The sequence below is a fragment of the Mauremys reevesii genome, linkage group 16, assembly GCF_016161935.1.
Source record: "Mauremys reevesii isolate NIE-2019 linkage group 16, ASM1616193v1, whole genome shotgun sequence".
Lineage (NCBI taxonomy): Eukaryota > Metazoa > Chordata > Testudines > Geoemydidae > Mauremys > Mauremys reevesii.
Window position 1 is genome coordinate 20,746,548 of NC_052638.1, and position 18,365 is coordinate 20,764,912.

Sequence of the window (18,365 nt, forward strand, 5' to 3'; positions counted from 1 at the left end):
TACGACAATTATAAGTCACTAAGCCTCCTGAAATGTAGTTTGCTTTGTTTGGAAGATTTTACAGAAAGTGAGTATACCATAATATACTGAAATATGTGAAGATTTTTAAATGTCCAAAACTGTTCTGTACTTAAATAAAAGATGAATTACTTATGCACAAATCTGACAGTGTTAATTTATAAGTAAAAAAAGCAGCATGTATGGGAAAAACAGAGAAGTAGTTATATCACTTTTCACAATCTGGCCCTATAATTAAGTCTGCCTTTTTTATGAGAGGAAAGCAGACTCTATAATTAAGACTATTAACAAGCCTTAAAGTGGTGTATATTGTACATACAGACCCCTTCTGCTATGAATACTGAATATACAGAATAATTTATGAGAGAAAAAACCAACTTATTGCTGTGGGGGGACATAGCATTTTAATTTTAGAGGTTCCTGTGACAGTGTAGATGAAATGCCTTCATTTATTTAACGTGAATTTACGTTGTTTCACAATTTTAATTTTAGTTAAAATGTTCAGTATTATTAGAGTTCATGCATATTCCTGGCGTTTCCCATTAATGGGATTCTTGACTGGAGTCCAGAGCAAGCTGAGGTATAAAAGTATGCATCTGTGTAATATGAAAATGGCTAATGCAAGATGGCTGGCACATTTTAGAGCCATCTGTTATTGATTTGCTTTAATTTGATTTTTTTTTGGCTATTTTTATTTTGTTTTTGTGGAGTTTGTGTACTGAATTTTAACTGGTGATTTAAGCCTGTATTTAAACCACAGTAGCCATAAAAGGTGCTTTGGATACCTAAGAAAGGGAGCTTTTATGCCCCCAATGGATGCAGACTGTACATCAGGCTGGTACTCTATTCACTGCTCTGCTTCAAAAGGAATAGCTCTGGACAAGCCAGAGGATTTAGGACTTAAGGGTTTATCCTTATTGTCATCTTACTGGTTTTTGGATTTAGTGTGTGGGTGCTGGGTGATATTGGTGGCCTGTGATATACAAAGGATTGCCAACTTTCTAATCACACAAAACCGAACACCCCTCCCTCAAGACCCCGCCCCTGCCCCACCCCTTCTCTGAGGCCCCACCCCCACTCACTCCATCCCCTCCTCCCTCTGTTGCTCGCTCTCCCCCACCCTCACTCACTTTCAGTGGGCTGGGGCAGAGGGTTGCGGTGTGCACTTTGGGATGGGACCAGAAATTAGGGGTTCAGAGTGCGGAAGGAGGCTCTGGGCTGGTGCAGGGAATTGGGGTGTGTCTGGGGGTGTGGGCAGGGCTGTGGCCGAGGGATTTGGTGTGCAGGACGGGGTCCTGGGCTGGCGCTAAGGGGCTTGGCGTGCAGAAGGAGGTTCCAAGCTCTGGCTGGGTGTGTGGGCTCTGGGGTGGGCCAGGGATGAGGTGTTTGGGGTGAAGGAGGGAGCTCAGGGCTGGGGAAGGGGTGTGGGGTGCAGGCTCCAGGAGAGGGCTCAGGGCTGGGGAAGGGGTGTGGGGTGCAGGCTCTGGGAGGGAGTTAGGGTACAGGAAGGGGTTCCGACCTGGGTCAGGGGGTTGTGGTGCTGGAGGGGGTTCAGGGTGTGGTCCAGGCAGCGCTTATCTCAGGCGGCTCCTGGTTGGCAGAACAGCAGGGCTAAGGCAGGCTCCCTGCCTGCCCTAGCTCTGCATGGCTCCCAGAAGTGACCGGCCTGTACGGCTCCTAGGCGCAGGGGCCCATGGGCTCCCCGCGCTGCCTGTGACCACAGGTGCCACCCTTGCAGCTCCCATTGGCCATGGTTCCCGGCCAATGGGAGCTGCAGGGCTGGCACTGGGACAGTATGCAGAGCTTCCCTGATTGCCCCTCGGCCTAGGGGACACAGGGACATGCCGGCAGCTTCTAGGAGCCATGCGAAGCCAGGACAGGGAGCCTGCCTTAGCCCCACTGCACGTCCGACTTTTAACGGCCTGGTCAGAGCCGCCAGGGACCCCTATGACTATTACACTGACAGTAATTTCTCATCCCATTGATCTAATCAGGGTAAAGATGGGATTTAAATTACTGATTTTAATCATGATTTAAAACAGCAAGCAAGAAACACCTTGATTTAAGTCATCGATTTTAATCAGGTTTTGCATTTGTACTTTATTTTCCTAAAGAAAAGTTGATTCTCATTGCTTGGTAACCGATAAAATATGTTGATTTGCAGCTAAATACAGCCTTTACACTAAATTTGGTGCTTTTTTTTTGCTCACTGGGAGGATACACAATGCTTAAATAAATGTGTATAGGTAACTGTATGACTTACTTATATTTAGATTCTTGATTTTTACATTTTTATTATGTTACAAAATGGCGAATGATACATTTCTTTTTATTAGATTTTTTTTTAAAGTTATGATTTGCTTGAATGGAAATTCAAATTAACTTAAAAATGCACAAAACCAACACTTTAATTTGATAAAATATTTAAACATGCTTGATACACAAGAAAAAAGTTAAGTTTATTAAAGCATGTTTTACATTTAAAATTGATTAATAAAAACAAATTTAGAGTTGCCAATTTTGATTGGACATATTCCTGGAGATTTCATCACGACAAATCTTTAATTCCTGGAGACTCCAGGAGAATCCTGAAGGACTGGCAACCCTAAATGAATTAACTGTAGCTAGTGAATTTAAGTGATTGTTTCTGGTCATCATGTCCTTCAAAATTTTAGAATTAGTAGATCTTATCCTCTCGCATCTAGTTTTCTTTCTTATTTTATTCTTGGAAGAGTAGAAACAAATTTCCTGCTTTTTCAACTCTCAATTGATTTCTTAACTTTGAATGAACTATGGTAGTCATTGAACTGAACTAGTTGAGTAAATTAAACGAAGAAAATATTCTGTCTGCAAAGGTTACTTGCTGTCAAAAGCTGCTTTAGCACGTCAACAAACTCTGGTTCCAGGTGCTCAGTCAGTGATTTCCACCAGTCCAATGGTTTAACTTTCTTTAAAACTTGGTAGCAAACATGTACTACTTAGTATTATTTTTTGTGTTTAATTTAAATGGTTTTTAATAGATTATACTAAATTTAGGGCTTAACACAGGTTGTACATTTCAAATTTAAAATAGGCACATTTTTTTAAAAATAAACCTGTATTTAATTGGGATTTTAAAAATCCTTTTATTTATTTTTAAGAATTATCGATTTTTATCCATTTTAGCTCTAACAAGCACTGACTTTAGAATCCTCTCTTGCAATAGCACAGATGGAACAGTCTCCCTATGCTCTTTCCTTTCTAGTACACCCAACGATCTGGTGGGTAGGTGTTTGTTCACACTTTAAAAAGCCTCAAGTCTTCCTCCTAAATTACTTCAAAATCCATTGTAATGAGTACTCTTGGAACAGTTGCCTAATGCATTAGCTTACATCTTCAGAGTTAATATACTAACCTAGACTGGACCCCATAACTGAAATCTGGTCTCAATCTATTTGCCAGTGGATGCTTGTCACATCTCCGAATCACCACAAGTTGGCTACATAGTTGTCCTTGCTTAGCAGAGGCACAGAACTAGGAAAGCAAAGGCACTGCAGGCTAGCAAAATAGTATTGGCAAGTGTATGTGTGTTGAAGCTCGGAACAGCACCTCCTCGATTTTGCCAGGCCAGTACTACTAACCCTTCATTTATAATGAACACTGAAAGTGAGCAAATATTTACCAGAAAAATATCCTCTTTGATTTGTATGAAATCATTTTTATTTTAAACCTTGTTTCTCTGAACTTACACATTTCCTTGCCAAAGCAATATTAAAACATTTCATCACAGACAGCTCCTTCTTCCACTCATCTCCCCTAGTCACATCACACTTCTCTTGGTCACAGACTCTGCCAGCAAGGGATGAAATTATTTGATTTTGCTCACTTTTATGCTGCATCACAGCTAGGCTCTTTGCCCTTACTGTCAGCTTGACACTAGCAATGGAACTCCCCTGAGGGTTATGCCAGTGGCTGTCTATAACCCTTCTGTGTCACACATTAATAGTTTAGATGCTTCCTTTCAGGAGCATTTAGCTAATACTGTCCACAGGTTCCCACAGTTGACAAAGAAACTCAGTGCTGAAGGTAGAACATTTGCAGGCTTGAGCAGTGCTGGAGGGCATCTGGGCTCATTACTCATTTCACCGTCTGGAAGCAGTATATTTATTGTTATGAGGCTTTACCTCTGCCAGGGCATCTTATTTGAGAGATTATCAATACAGTCATTGTAGGCCAGATGCTCTGTTAATTGACTATGTGCCAAACCCATGTACTGTAATTGCATTGTCTGAGCAAAATCAGCTTGTTGATTAAACGTGATTGTTTTTGGTTTTAACTAATAGAACTGAATTAATTAGAGGCCATTGGCGTTCTGTTTTTCCTGTTGCGTTAGCAGCCAATCTCTATTAAAGTTTAATAAGGTAATAAATTAATAGCAATGCACATAAAAAGTAATCATCTACAGGCTAACCAGGGTTCTTCCTCACAGTTCTGTAAGCACAGCTAAGGTGTAATCTGTAACCTGTCTGCTACACCACTTGCAGACTTTTCCTGCATAGAGTTTAAAACATCTGACTAAGTTGTGAGGTTCGGGATATTAAAAAGGGCCATCAAACACTAAAAAGTTTTATCACAAAATTCACTTTAGTAGTTTGTCAGCTAAAACCTGCCTGAAGATGAAAGAATCATCCTTGAGGATCCTCATCTTGTAGCAGTCCCAGAGAGAATTATAAAATGAAGAGAGTTTTTCTAGGTTGTTGGCTCAACACAAGACGCAAATCCCATGCAATTATTATGCATATAGTGTGACCATGCTAACCTGCTTATATGCGAACCAGAATTTGCTCACAAAATTTGTCATCCTGTAAGGACACTCCAAAATGTAGATTCTAGAGGGCAAATTCACCACTGACCTAAGTGGTCACAACCACAATGATTTAAATGGAGTTACTTGGGGTAAACTTGCCTTTAGAAATATGCAAACAACTATTGTATCCCCCATATGTTGGTTTAATTCCCTCCAGATGTCCAGCATGCACCATTTTGTTAAGGGAGATAAAGTATTTAGTGCATGTACTGACACTGGAATAAAGTCCACAGAAAGATTCAGGTTCACTGTCAAGAGAACATAAGGTGACAGAATCCCTCAAGAAGTCGGACTCTTTTGGAAGGTCCAATCTTATGCAAAGTAAAACATCCAGGTCTCCTCTCCTCTCCATCCAGGACTTCCCAACTCCCTGGACTGCCTACTAACTGCCTAAGCTATGGCTCTTCCAGCCTTATTTTGGGAGTCTACTCAAATTCTGACAACCTCCTCTCTCTGGGGACCAAAAAACAGAGCACAAGAGCAGCTTTCTAAACAGGAAGGGAATTTGGGATTCCAAACTCTGCAACTGATGGTGGGATCAGATGGATTAAGGACTGGTTTACTATGTTCTGACTGGTGGGTTTGTGTATAGGCATGGTGCCTCTGGAAGAGCAGAGCCCAATGTGGTCCTTTACGTAGAGAAGGCCTAAAGCCCTCCTCTTAGGGGCCTTCCTTGTCCCCTAGATGTTAGTCTTCCTCCCTCCTGTGTCAGTGACTGAAATCTTCCTCCCGCTCCCTAAGTGATTGAATTGGAAATGAAGGGAACCAAATTGGGGTTTATAACATTAGGGTCTAACTAAGGTATCTGGGGATGGGATGTTACATGCCCTGGCTACACTCGAGCTATGAAACATCATTCCTCGTTTCATTTTACACTAAAGAAACAAACAAACAAAAATAAAAATCAGCAGCAGCAGCAGCTTGCCCAGCTAATGGTACCCAAAGTGTGGGCACCCTTGTACTATATGTTACTGCACTTGCACATTTCTGAATTTATGTTTTATTGCAAAATATATGCCAAAGATCAGTCAGTCAATTTCAGATCCCCAATTCCAATCTTTTGATGTTCATCAAGGAAATTTTCTCCTACCACATCTATAGGTGGGCTCTATAGGGCTCTAGCTTGTATTCTTTAGATTTCTTTGAAGTTCTGATCTTATTCTTCTTGCTACTATTTTCCATGCCAGCTCAAAGATGAGAGTGATGGACTGCATCCAAACACAGATTTTCTGCACAGTACAATGTAATGTACTGCCAGAGCTACTTGGCCAGCTAGCATGGGCCAGATTTTGATCTCACTTTAATAAATGAAGAGAAATCACACCAATTTCTGTGGAACTACTCCAGTGTTAATTTGATGTAGCAGAGGAGATTTTATTCTTAGATGTATGTGGGGTGGGGGGAGGTTTAAAATTGCTGCAGAGACAATTTATCACCTATGACAAAAATATCAGAATGCTGAATTTCAACAGATGGATAATTGCTGAGCTTTCCTTCTTTTTTGACATGAAAGAGTGTGCACACGTGTAAAATTATTTAGCAAACAAAAGCTCCCTCTGGTGGCAAGATCAAGGGAAGGTTGACAACGACTATTTAAATGAAAATCAAAGAGCAAGAGTTCACAATATTTTCTGATTCAATTTTTCCCCACAAGTCAGTTTCAAGACTACAGACAGAGGAAATGTCACCCCTTTATTGACAAGAGAAGAGGAAAGATAGGAAGAAAAGAGAAACATGATAGCAAAGGAAAGATAAGAGCCCATCACCATGAGGCAATAGAATTCAAATAGTTTTAATAAAGTCAGTATGAGGAAGGTCTTCCAAATCACTAGCACACAGATATGGCTTACATTAATCAATCATTTTAAACAGGGTCACATCACCCGTTGCAGAAATCCAAGAAAAAAAGACCATCCTCACTCCTTTGTGGAGCATTTCATGATTACAGTGACAGTGGGCAGCTTTTCCTCAAGCTGAGTCCTCTGGCTCAGACCCAGAAAAGCGGGGGATACACCACCCACTGTTTAGGAGGGATGATATTTTGGCCCTTATTTTATCTAGTCTTTTAGGATCTCTTTTCTTGTCGTGATGGAACTAATGGCTGGGAGCTTAGGGGTTTGTCTGTGGATATCCCAGGGGATGAATTACAGCTTTTCCTTAGGATGCCTGCCCCACAACACTCGTTTCTGTTGGCTTGAGAACCTAAACAGGGGAATCCAGAGGATGTTCTAACCAACAGCAGGTAGTAGCTCAGCTGAACACGGTCTACCAAGTTTAGAGGGTGCAGGCAGGGCCAGGAGGTTGATGTGAGTGGTTGTGTCTGAAGGTTCTCTGGTCTGAATGATTATCCCTTGACCTGGGAGGCAAATGTCAGAGGCAAGGTCTGTAATCAGGAACACTGGCTGCCAAAATGGCCGTGGGCAGCTTTCAGCCTTGTGAAGCGAGAGGAAAAGGAAGCTTCTTTGCATGTCCAAGGGAGACTTATCTGAAACAATCCCAGACTAGCTTGAGACCCTATTAATGTGCCTGGCTGCAGGCCGAGTATGAGGCAGAAGTCTTCTTTGATGCTTGTTAGCAAGAGGAGGAAACCTTTGCCCTCCTCTTCTTTTGGGGCTCATCTGCCATTCCTACACACCTTGTGGTGTAGCACAGGCTGCAGCCACTACAATACTGTAGTGAAAAGGAGCATAATTTTTAATGTTTTAAATTAACAATTCCAGCATCCAGCAAAAGGCAGTGATTGGGGAAAATTCTCTGGAGCACCACCTGCCACCTAAATGGTCCTAGAAATGTCACAGACCACAGACCATAACAACCTTAGAAAAGGAGTCTTCTAAATTCGTAGCTGGTAGCATTCATGTCTGTGAATTAAACCAGCCTTCTGTAGATAGAGAGCAAATCATCTTCTGAATCCCTGACCTTCTGAAAGAACCATCTCATTGCATCCTCTCAGTCATCTTTTGCCATCCATTGAAATGAAGAATGCAACAAACTGTGGGACTGAAAACCAAGCTGTGCTACTATTTGAAAAGATGCTGTCTGCCCTTATTAAAGTTTATTGTGTTTTGTGCTGATGGGAAAAAGGATTTTATTTTATGTCTGCTGCAGGCCTTTTTCCCTCTGGAACTGCAGAGAAGGTCATTAAGGTAGAAAACAGACTTTATGTTTTGGCTTTTTTATACACTATAGGTCAAAAATGACTTTCATTAGTCAAGGAAACGTGTGAGGATATATACACGAGTTAACACCGTTATTTGTAATGTTTTCTCAGAAAACACAAAGGGAATAGATGTGTGAACTAGTAGTCCATTTTTTTTAAATGATAAAGAATATCTGCAGACTTATTTTGTTTTACTTGGAGGGTTAATAGTAAAGATTTTTAAAATAAGTTATGTATTGCTCACAAAGGCTACGAGGTTTGGTGGCAGTTAAGAGCAAGGAGGTAAATCTAATGCTTTAGACACACATGGCCCATACTATAAAACAAACTGCAGATAAAATTTATTCTCATTCTAATATTAGTTATTAAAAAGTATTTCAGAAATTCTGCAAACCCAAGAGAGACATGTTAAAGTGCCAGCTCCTGCTCCTGTTGAGATTAGTACCAGAATTGTCATGGGATATAGTCTTGCTCCTGCTGAAGTCCAAGTCACAATGTAACCTTTAGAGCTAAAACAAATAATGCCATTGGGGTGTGGTGGGGGTGGTTTAATAAGCTCATAAAGAATTCATATATGAGCCTCAACTTGCCCTTTAGGGTACAGCTATGAAACACCACCTCTTAACTGGTTAGAGAAATGCTGCCCCTGGCTTGGAGTTTTCCAGAGTGGAACCATCTTACAACATGACTATACACTATATTAAGGGATCAGTACATGGAACTCTGTATCCAATACAGGACTTTTATTGGATCATCTCGCCAGAAAATGAAACTCTAGAAGTCAAAATTGTTGCTTTGTGACTGAAGGAAGACAGCAAAAAGGCTCTCTGCTCATTTTTGTAAACCAGTAAAGCAATATTTGCTGACAATAGTCTGGAACTGACAGAATTCACTCACTGAATTAAATAATTTTAAGTAAACTGTTTTGGCCCTAGATAAAATTATTGCTAGACAATGCCTAAGTCTCTAGTGGTTTTGACATACAGTACTCCTCAGAGAGCTTTCATGACAAAAGATTTGAATGCTTAATAGTTGCTAACGTCCTTCAACTTCTAATAAACTGGTTACTACTTTCTCATACCCTATCAGTAAAATTATGAGAATTGTTCTAGCAGCAGAGTTGTGCAGGTGAAAACAGTGAGAAATCAGGGTTTCTCAAAATCATAGAATATTGTATTTGCCGTGAATTTTACAGGAAACTGGAATGCTCTCCCCTCTGCCCTCCAGCAATGAGAAATTCCTTTCTGATTGGATAAAAGCTATGCAAACTGCGCCTAGGAAGCCCCGTAGACCTAGTACAAAAGAAATATTTGAAAGGGCACCTCTGATGTGTATAGTCACAATACCCCATTACCACCAAGGGGCATCTACCCAGTTCCCTGCTTATTGTTTTAGTCTACCATCCTGAACCCATTTGGGGCACTAAGGGGTAACCTTATTTTTTAGTTAACTAGAAAATTTCATTGCTACTGCATTAGGTACATATCTGGCAGTCAGCACCAGGGCGGATGGAGATGCTGTAAGTGGTGCAGTTTTTCTATATCACGTAATGTTTAAACGTTATTGGGCATACAATAAAAAATTTTTTAAAAATAAATCACAAAAAGGGCTATAATTCATAGAAACAGGCCCTACTCCCCAATTATAAAACATACATTTTTAATGTATCTGCTTGGCTGGAGAATAAGTCTAAAGCACGCATAGTTCAACTGTAATTATCATCTTACTATTACTTATATAACAATAATGACTCTTAGAAAAACAGGGTTGTAGAATGTCATTTGACCATACTGTATGAATAAAATATAACTGTGAACTCTTCTGTAACCCCTACACACAACTATGAACTACTGATTGTCTAACACAATACCCCTTCAAGCTATATTTACTCACAGAAATAGTCACAGTAATTCACAGATAGTTGAAACATTTCTACTTCCCCTCAGAATATGCGTGTGTTGTGTTTAGTTGCTACACTCATCACTGTCCCAGTTGCATGCATCGGCGCATACCAAATCTTCCCTGCGGCATTGGCGTCTACTTGTTGCACGGGTCTTTCAGAGCCACACTGCACAAAAGGTGAGGATGGCTTCTGGAGCAAATGGCAGCACTATCACGTTAGGAACAAGACGTCTCGTACTTTCTATCTTTAAGGATGAGGACAGAAGTCAGTGATCATTTTGTAAAAAGTACTCACACGGGGTGATATGGTGTGTTTGTCTTTTACCATCTTTCTGGGTGAATTCATCTGAGACTGTAGTAATTGTCTCTTTTTTTACCTACATAGAGGTTGCTGAGACATTTAGTGCACTGGATAAGGTACACCACGTTGTTATAGGCATGTGTAGGACCATGCAGGTTTCCAAAGTGCACAACATTTTCAAAAGACGAACCTAGGAACTTAAATTCATAACTCTGCTAGATACCAAAAAAATCATGGATTGAATAAAGATACTAGATTTATGACTCATTACAACAACCTGTAACATATGAACCCTCTTTTATCCTACAACTGTAGAGGAGTTAACTGCCAACTTCACCTTGAATAGTTTCTTGCAACATGTATTATCCCTTTATCTGTCCTACCCTTGTACTTAGTTGTAACACTTTGGGCTTGTCTAATCTTGAAACTCTACAGTGGGACAGCTGCAGCACTTAGTCAGCGTAGCTAATCCACCTTCCCAAGGGGTGATAGCAAGATCAATGGAAAAATTCTTCTGGCAATCTAGCACTGTCTACACAGGGGTTAGGGCAGCTTAACTAAATTGCTCAGGGGCGTGAATTTTTCACATCCATGAGCAACACAGCTGGGACAACCTAACTTTTTAGGTTAGACCAGGCCTATGAGTACCTTTCCCAGACCTGAAAAAGAGCTGTGTGTAAGCTTGAAAGCATCTCTCTTTCAAACAAATGTTGGTCCAATAAAAGCTATTACCTCAGCCACCTTGTTTCTCTACTATACTGGGATCAACACAGCTACAACACTGCACACCTTAATGTATGTACAGTTTACACAGCATTATATAGCTATGAAATAATTTGGGAAGAATGGGGCTAGATCAGTGGTTCTTAAGCTGTGGGCCGGGACCCCAAAGTGGGTCACAACCCCATTTTAATGGGGTTGCCAGGGCTGGCTTAGACTTGCTGGGGTCGAGGGCCAAAGAAGCCCAAGCCCCACCAACCAGGGCAGAAACCCAAGACTCCGGGCTTTAGCCCTGGGCAGCGGGACTCAGGTTATAGGCCCCTTGCCTGGGGCTGAAGCCCTTGGTCTTCAGCTTTGGCACCTCCAGGACAGCAAAGCTCTAGTCGGCTCAGGCTTCAGTCCCCGCTCTTGGGGTCATGTAATAATTTTTGTTGTCAGAAATGGTCATGGTGCGATGAAGTTTGAGAACCCCTGGGCTAGATAAATTTGAAATTTTATTATTGCTGATACTCCCTTGTATCATTGGAAAATATCCTTTCTATGCTTCTCTGGAACACAGGAAACTGTTTGTTCACCATACGCATTCAGCTAGATTAAATAATAGACTAAATAAACCTCAGAAGAAACAAACAATAGGAATATTTCCCTTCATAGTTTAACCAGTTTGTATGGTCTGCAGAATACAGTATCTAATGGGACAGATTTTCAAAAGTGTACATTAAAAAAAAAAAAAAAAACCACACATTTGTGTGTATCCCTGACTTCTGAGCATACAAACTCCAATGTTTGTGCCATCTCTGACATTTGCACACATGAAAACCAGGGGCTGTATACGTGCACTGAATTTCTACTTTTACACACACACTTCAATACTGAGCACCTTATCACAATCTGAAATTCTTCTTCTAAGAATGGAAACAGTGGTACCCCTAATTAGAATTAAAAGGAAAGAGTTGCAACAGGATCTGTGGGACATTAGGTTAAAATAAAAAGTGTTCCAAGGGTGCAGACGAGTGTAATCACAAAATTTTGAAAAATATTAAAAGACTGGGTACTTACAGTTCAAATGTTTATGTAGCGTGGGAATGCTAGAGGATTTCCTTAACAAAAGAAACACTGTTGCTGCAAACTCTGAAAAGAGAAGAGAATAAAGTTTATACAGAAAACTGAATAGAACAACCCACAAACTGCTAAAGGTGATAATTACAAAAAATTACAAAATTTGGCAATACTGATTCACACCAGTAGCATGGATAATTTCGAGCCCTGTGTCAGATCTATTATCAGCATTTTCAACTATTTCATACTGTAAGTCTTAATAAACTAAAATGTTATTTATTTCCCACTATAACCTTTTTTAAGACTTGTTTTCTAGTATAATCCCCACTGGTAATGCAAGCTGTGTGAAGGAAATCTTGGTCCATAGGCATGAGAGCCTCCAGAATTCTAACAGGGTTGGTTGAGTTATTCGTTGCAAATAATTTATCTAATGAATGTAGTCCTTTCTGCTTAAAATTATTTGTGAAATGCAATTTAAAAAACAAAACAAAAACACATTTGTTCATTTGCAGTTAGTTTTGTATTAAATGTTTTCATGCATGTTTTGTTTGTGGATTGGATCCTATGAGTAGTTGATCTATATGATATTACAGAAGCATGACCCAGGAATACCTTGGTGCCACCTGGCAGAGGGATACAAAGATTTTTTCAGGGATCCCCTGGGTCAGATATACACATGTTAAGTTCTCACAAGGGAGGCATGTAAGTCTCTACCAAGAGCCAGTGGCCCACTGGTCGTCATAATAGTTGCAAGATGATGTTTATACAGAAAATTGTTTAAGAGATACGTAAAATAAGAGTTCCAAAACTGTTAAAGTAAAGCTTGTCATCTGAGTCCATGTGAGCCTCTGAGATAAATCCATCAACTTACAAAACAATGAACATCCCTGGACACAGGCTATGTTTAATGCCTTGGCCAGGTGTAAGCCTGAGAATTTGCAAAGACAAAGGAACCCCAAAGTAAGTCTCTGAACAGACGACCTCCTGGGGGAAGAGACAATAATCTGTAACTGCTTTTTAAAAAAAAAAAGGAGGAGAGGGAACAAGATTGTATCCCTCACCTAGGAGATAAACTGACAATGTGACTTGTCTCAGGAATAAGGGATCACGGCCTATCTGGCCAGAAAACACTGGTGAGCAATACTTTATGAGATATGAGAATATACTATAATTAAGTCAAGGCTCCAGAATGCATTTTATGATTTTATTTTATATGTAACCATTTGTTTCCTAATAATCCTAATTGCTCTCACTCAAATCGCTATACATTGTTAAATAAACTTTTACTTGCTTTCACTATAAATGTATCTAAGTGCTGTGTGTTAAATGGAGTGGTGATCTGAGGTATAACTGGTAAGCTCGGGGTTACTGCTTCTTTGGGAGGAGCAAATCTGTGAATGTTGTTAAGAATGTTGCTGAAGAATAGTGATCAGGCTGCTAAGCTGTTAGAATTACTCAGTGTTTCTGTTCCTGGAGCTCCAGTGTCATTAACACTAGCAGAGAATGCAGCCTGCTAATTCAGCAGACTTCGATGTTACTCATAAACAAAAAACATAGGCACGGTTCAATAACAAAGGCACCCGGCCAGGTTTCTTGCCCTCAAGACACCATCCTAGTGCCCTGGGCTCCATGGTTATAGGGTCACTAACACCTGAGTGCCCGGGGGCAAGGAGTGGCTCAGTCAGCAGCAGGACTTTCTCCTGTCCCCTAGGCCACACAAAGGGTTATGGTGAGGTATCCTGACATTTATAGACTGAGACAAACAACTTATGTATCACCTTACGTGTTTCATGACATCTGCTTGTTACCTCCCCTTGTACCTTGCTCCAAATGTCTTAGGCAAAACATCCCTATCAATCACTTCGGTCAACCCCTCTTATCTGGGGTTAGGTCAGGCTGTACCTGGGCTACTCTTTTGGAATGTGTTCACAACATACATACCCAGTATCTGTAGCTTCTTAGGAGTGTATTTTAACAATGATAGCAGTGCCATTGCCAAATTTATGCAGCAGACAGTGAATTTGTAAGCATCTGCTTTAATACATGGCCTGACTTCGGTTAATGGCATGGGCTGACTTTGGTGACTATGGTTCAGGTCTCACACCAGGCTCTCTCCCCTACAGTGAATACTGCGAGTGTCCATTGGAACAGAGACTGGACACTCCAGGAAGATGATGGGAGATTGGAGTGTGTCTACTGCTAACCTGGAGAGAGGGAAAGATTGGAGGGGGGGCTGCATAGGCCTAGAGGAAAGTGTTTGTGTTGCCCCTGACTGGTGGAGGTGAAGAGTTGACCTCCCAACAAGCACAGACAAGGCTTTCTCACGCTACAGGCAGGAGGTAACCAGGTGCTTCACAGCCAGTTAGGAAGCCTCACAATAAGTCATACGGTACTGTTATTTTTCCTCTTGGATAACCTAGTCCTTAAAAACCAGAGTTCCTTTTCTAAGTGCAAGGTACGCACAAGTATTCATAATTGTTTGAGGAATCTAATCTGTGAATAATAGAAAGAGCTTTCACAAAATGGGCAGGAGAACCTTTCCAGGACAAGCATTCACTGAATATTTATTCAAAATAATATTCACACCACCTTGTTTTCTGTAAATATTTGTATTACGTGGCAAGAACTTCAACCAGGGATCAGGACCCTTTTGTGCTAGGCACTGTACAAACATGTAATAATATATTTTTTAAAGTTGCTGCCCTCAAAAGCATAAAATTTTAGCGTGACAAGATACCCCACTCCGTGCGGAAATTTTCATAGACTTGTTTAAACTGGGTTTCCAGAGACTAGGAAAGCAAAGAACGGGCTTTTAGCTTAAAAAGGCTGCATTGAAACTGACTTGGGTCCTTTTTTCTAATCCAGCCAATGGACTTGTGAAAAGGTTGGAAAGACTTTGGCCTACTTGGGCCACATATGATGGATACGTTTTATTGTTTAAGTTTTCTCTGTAATGTTTTTACCTTAAGAATAAATGTGCTGGCTTAGAAAGGGCTGTGTGTTAACTTGTAACTGCCAGCAATACACTGTTCATAGCCCTGGGAGAAAAAGCAAAGTACAGGCACTGGCACAAGCTCATGCAGGGAGATGCGCAACCTTAAAACCCTAGTCAGGAGGAGGGAGAGAAATGCAGGATTCTGCCCAAGAGGGGTTACAGCTAGGAGGCGGAAACCTTAAGGAGAAGCCCTTAAGGACCAAGAGGGGGAATATAGGTGCAGTTACTCTGAAACTGACACTTAGCACATGAGGAGAGACAACAGATGTAGAGAACAAACAAACAAACAGGAAAGAAAGGACAAAGTAATAGGGAAAAGAGGGAGGCTATTTGCAAGAATATCTGCAAATACTTTTTTGCCGTGTTCAGCAAGCTCTCAATACAAGATGCTAAATGTTCATTGCAGACCTTCTACCCCCATGAGAATAACCCATATATGGGCCTGGAAATACTATGAGAATTGAGTATCATCCTAATTCTTCTGGCACGTGAGAGAACCAATGATTTCCCACCCCCTTGTCTCCATGTTGCCATCTCTTGAAGGTACAGCTCATGTAATGTGCTCTCCTGGCCACTGCTGATCCCACAGTTCCCACCTCATCCATCGCCCCCACATCTGAGGAGGCTGAACAAGTTAAAGTAAACTCCACCTACAGTAACTTGAAAGACACTGGTGTGCTTTTGCAGAGAAAATATGGCAAGCTTCGCAGGCCCTCACAGCCCTAGATCATTCCTCCTCCCAAGGTGGAACTCCACAAAACCTCTCTCATGTCTCCATGGAGGGCATGTCTCCATGGAGACCCTAGGCTATATCTCTACTACAGCCTCCCAGTCACAGCCTTGCAGCTGTGCCACTATAGCATAGATACTTCCTGCATTGACAGAAGGAGTTTTTCAGCCTATCTGGGTCTACAGTGGGGGTTTAGTGAACCTAACCAAGTCACACAGGGCGTGACATTTTTCACAGTCATAAATGACTTAACTAGATTGATCTAATATTTAGGGGTAGACCAGGCTGATATGCATGGGAAACAGGGACATAAATCTTCAGCACACTAGCTTGTCACACACTAGCTGATCATGTGGACTCTGCTATAGTGTACTAAAAGTTGTGTAGTGCACCTTAACATATTGCTTTTTTCTTTACCTCAGAGTACACTACAGAACTTTTAGTGCACAGTAGCAGGGACCACATGACAACTTAATGCACAGCAGGCTCCTGCACTGTACCTTTATACCCCAGCTTTATGCCCACTAACTCTCACTAACAACAAGTCCTGAGTGAGAGGGAGGAAGCCCCTGGACTCTCTTTCCCCCTTTAGCCCATCCAAGAAATACAGCCAGAATCTCCTTACTTTTCACTATTTGCTGATGTTTCCTTATCTTCTTTTTCTAATGAATAAAATATATAATTATCTTTAGTGTGTTGTGATGCTTAAAAGGAGTTAGAATTATTATTCTGATAGACTTTTGAAAAATTCTTTGGGTTTTGCTATCCTGTTAGTTGCTTCCTGAATATTATAAAGAATTCAAAAAGTAACTTGTCTTTTATCTATGTATTCAGTTTCTTTTGCCCATTAATCTATCAGTTATTTTGGTACTTGGAAATCTGCCCCCCAAAATTAGACCTGATCTACACTTATAAATCAGCACCACATTGCTATGGCACTCAGGGGTGTGAAAAATTCATACTTTGAGCACTGTAACTATGTCGATCAATAGCTGGTGTAGCTGTGGCTAGGCTGATGGGAAAATACTTCCACTGACCTAGCTACCACCACTCGGGGAGGTGATTACTCACAGAGATGGAAAAACCTCATTCATTACTGCAAGAAGCATTTATACTATGGTGCTACAGTTACAGCACCCATAGAGTAGACATGGCCTTAGTATTTGTAATATCATTGCAGGAATGGAGAGAAACTTTTTTCTTCCATTGCGAGGTTTATTGATAGGTATAAGATTTAGAACCAAATGCACCTTGTGCCATTATTTACACCAGTGCAAAGTGATTACAAAGTGGCTGTAAAATGCTAACATTCTAATTTGGCAGCATTTTACACCCACTTTGCACTGGTATAATGTTTACACTAGGGGCAGGGCAAAGGCCAATCTGGGCCTTAGGGTACTGCATCAGCTCTCATTTTTGAGGGAGAGAAAGGAAGGAAGGAGCTACTATTATGTGTTACTAGTAGCATTGTAGACTCTTAAAATTAAAAGATTTTTAAAATATTTGTTGACAATTTTTTCAGTCTATTTTATGAACTTAGCATTTTTTTGCTAGTGAAACAAGACTGATCAGTTTCACTTTCTGATTCTCTAACACAATACTGTTATGTCTGGGTTTCCAATACCAAAGTGGAATGCTTAAAATTTCAAAAAGGAAATAAATCTTGCTCTCATACAAACATTTCTTTAAAATATTAATAAATCCATTCTTAGTCCTAGTAGATTTTTTGCTAAATCACTTGACACATTTTTTTTTTAAAGTATGAAACCTCAAGTCTTTTCAAACTAAATGCTCTGAAGTCAAATGGGAGCTTGGTGTTTACAAAGAATTCAAAATAGACTCACCTCTTTTATAATCTTGCCTGTACTGTTACTTCCCATGAGAATTCTAGCTACATTTTCTTTGACTGAAATTGGGGACTATAGTCCCCACCTGCAAACACTTACATTTAACTTTAAGCAACTGATTTCTATGTAATTACTCACATGCTTAAAAGATCAGCACACATATAAGTGTTTGAAGAAACAGGATCTATATTTGAAACTTTAAATATTTTAAAAAATTGTCTTTCACCTTTATTTGTTAGGCCCTTATCATGCTGCCACATAGGGATCTTTACTGGGTGCCTCCTGCAAAGTGCTATCTGTTGTGAACCCTGGCTACAGGGAGCTTCTTAAACCATGGCACTGAGACGGAGCAGTGCAATATATAATTGCAAATGTAATTCTTACTGATCATCAAGTCTACAGCGCTTTAGCCTTCACATCATACTCTCTAAACCAGGAGTAGGCAACCTCTGGCACCTGTGCCAAAGGCAGCACATGAGCTGATTTTCAGTGACACTCACACTGCCTGGTCCTGGTGACCACCAGTCCGGGGGGCTCTGCATTTTAATTTAATTTTAAATGAAGCTTCTTAAACAGTTTATAAACCTTATTTACTTTACATACACCAATAGTTTAGTTATATATTATAGACTTATAGAAAGAGACCTTCTAAAAACGTTAAAATGTATTACTGGCACACAAAACCTTAAATTAGAGTGAAAAAATGAAGACTCAGCACAGGTCTGAAAGGTTGCCGACCCCTGCTCTAAACTCACAAAGTTCTGTCCCAGCTTGTAATGGGCTCAGT

The 18,365-nt window shown here is 40.6% G+C and overlaps 1 long non-coding RNA gene across 4 annotated transcripts in view; it reads right to left on the bottom strand.

Annotated features, from left to right (window-relative positions):
* LOC120384274 overlaps window positions 1-18,365 on the bottom strand; it is a 93,604-nt gene that overhangs the window by 72,540 nt on the left and 2,699 nt on the right. For all 4 annotated transcript variants that reach the window (XR_005588725.1, XR_005588724.1, XR_005588726.1 and 1 more), the window contains one exon: window positions 12,007-12,078. This is a non-coding gene — a long non-coding RNA (uncharacterized LOC120384274). The remainder of the gene's footprint in view (window positions 1-12,006; window positions 12,079-18,365) is intronic.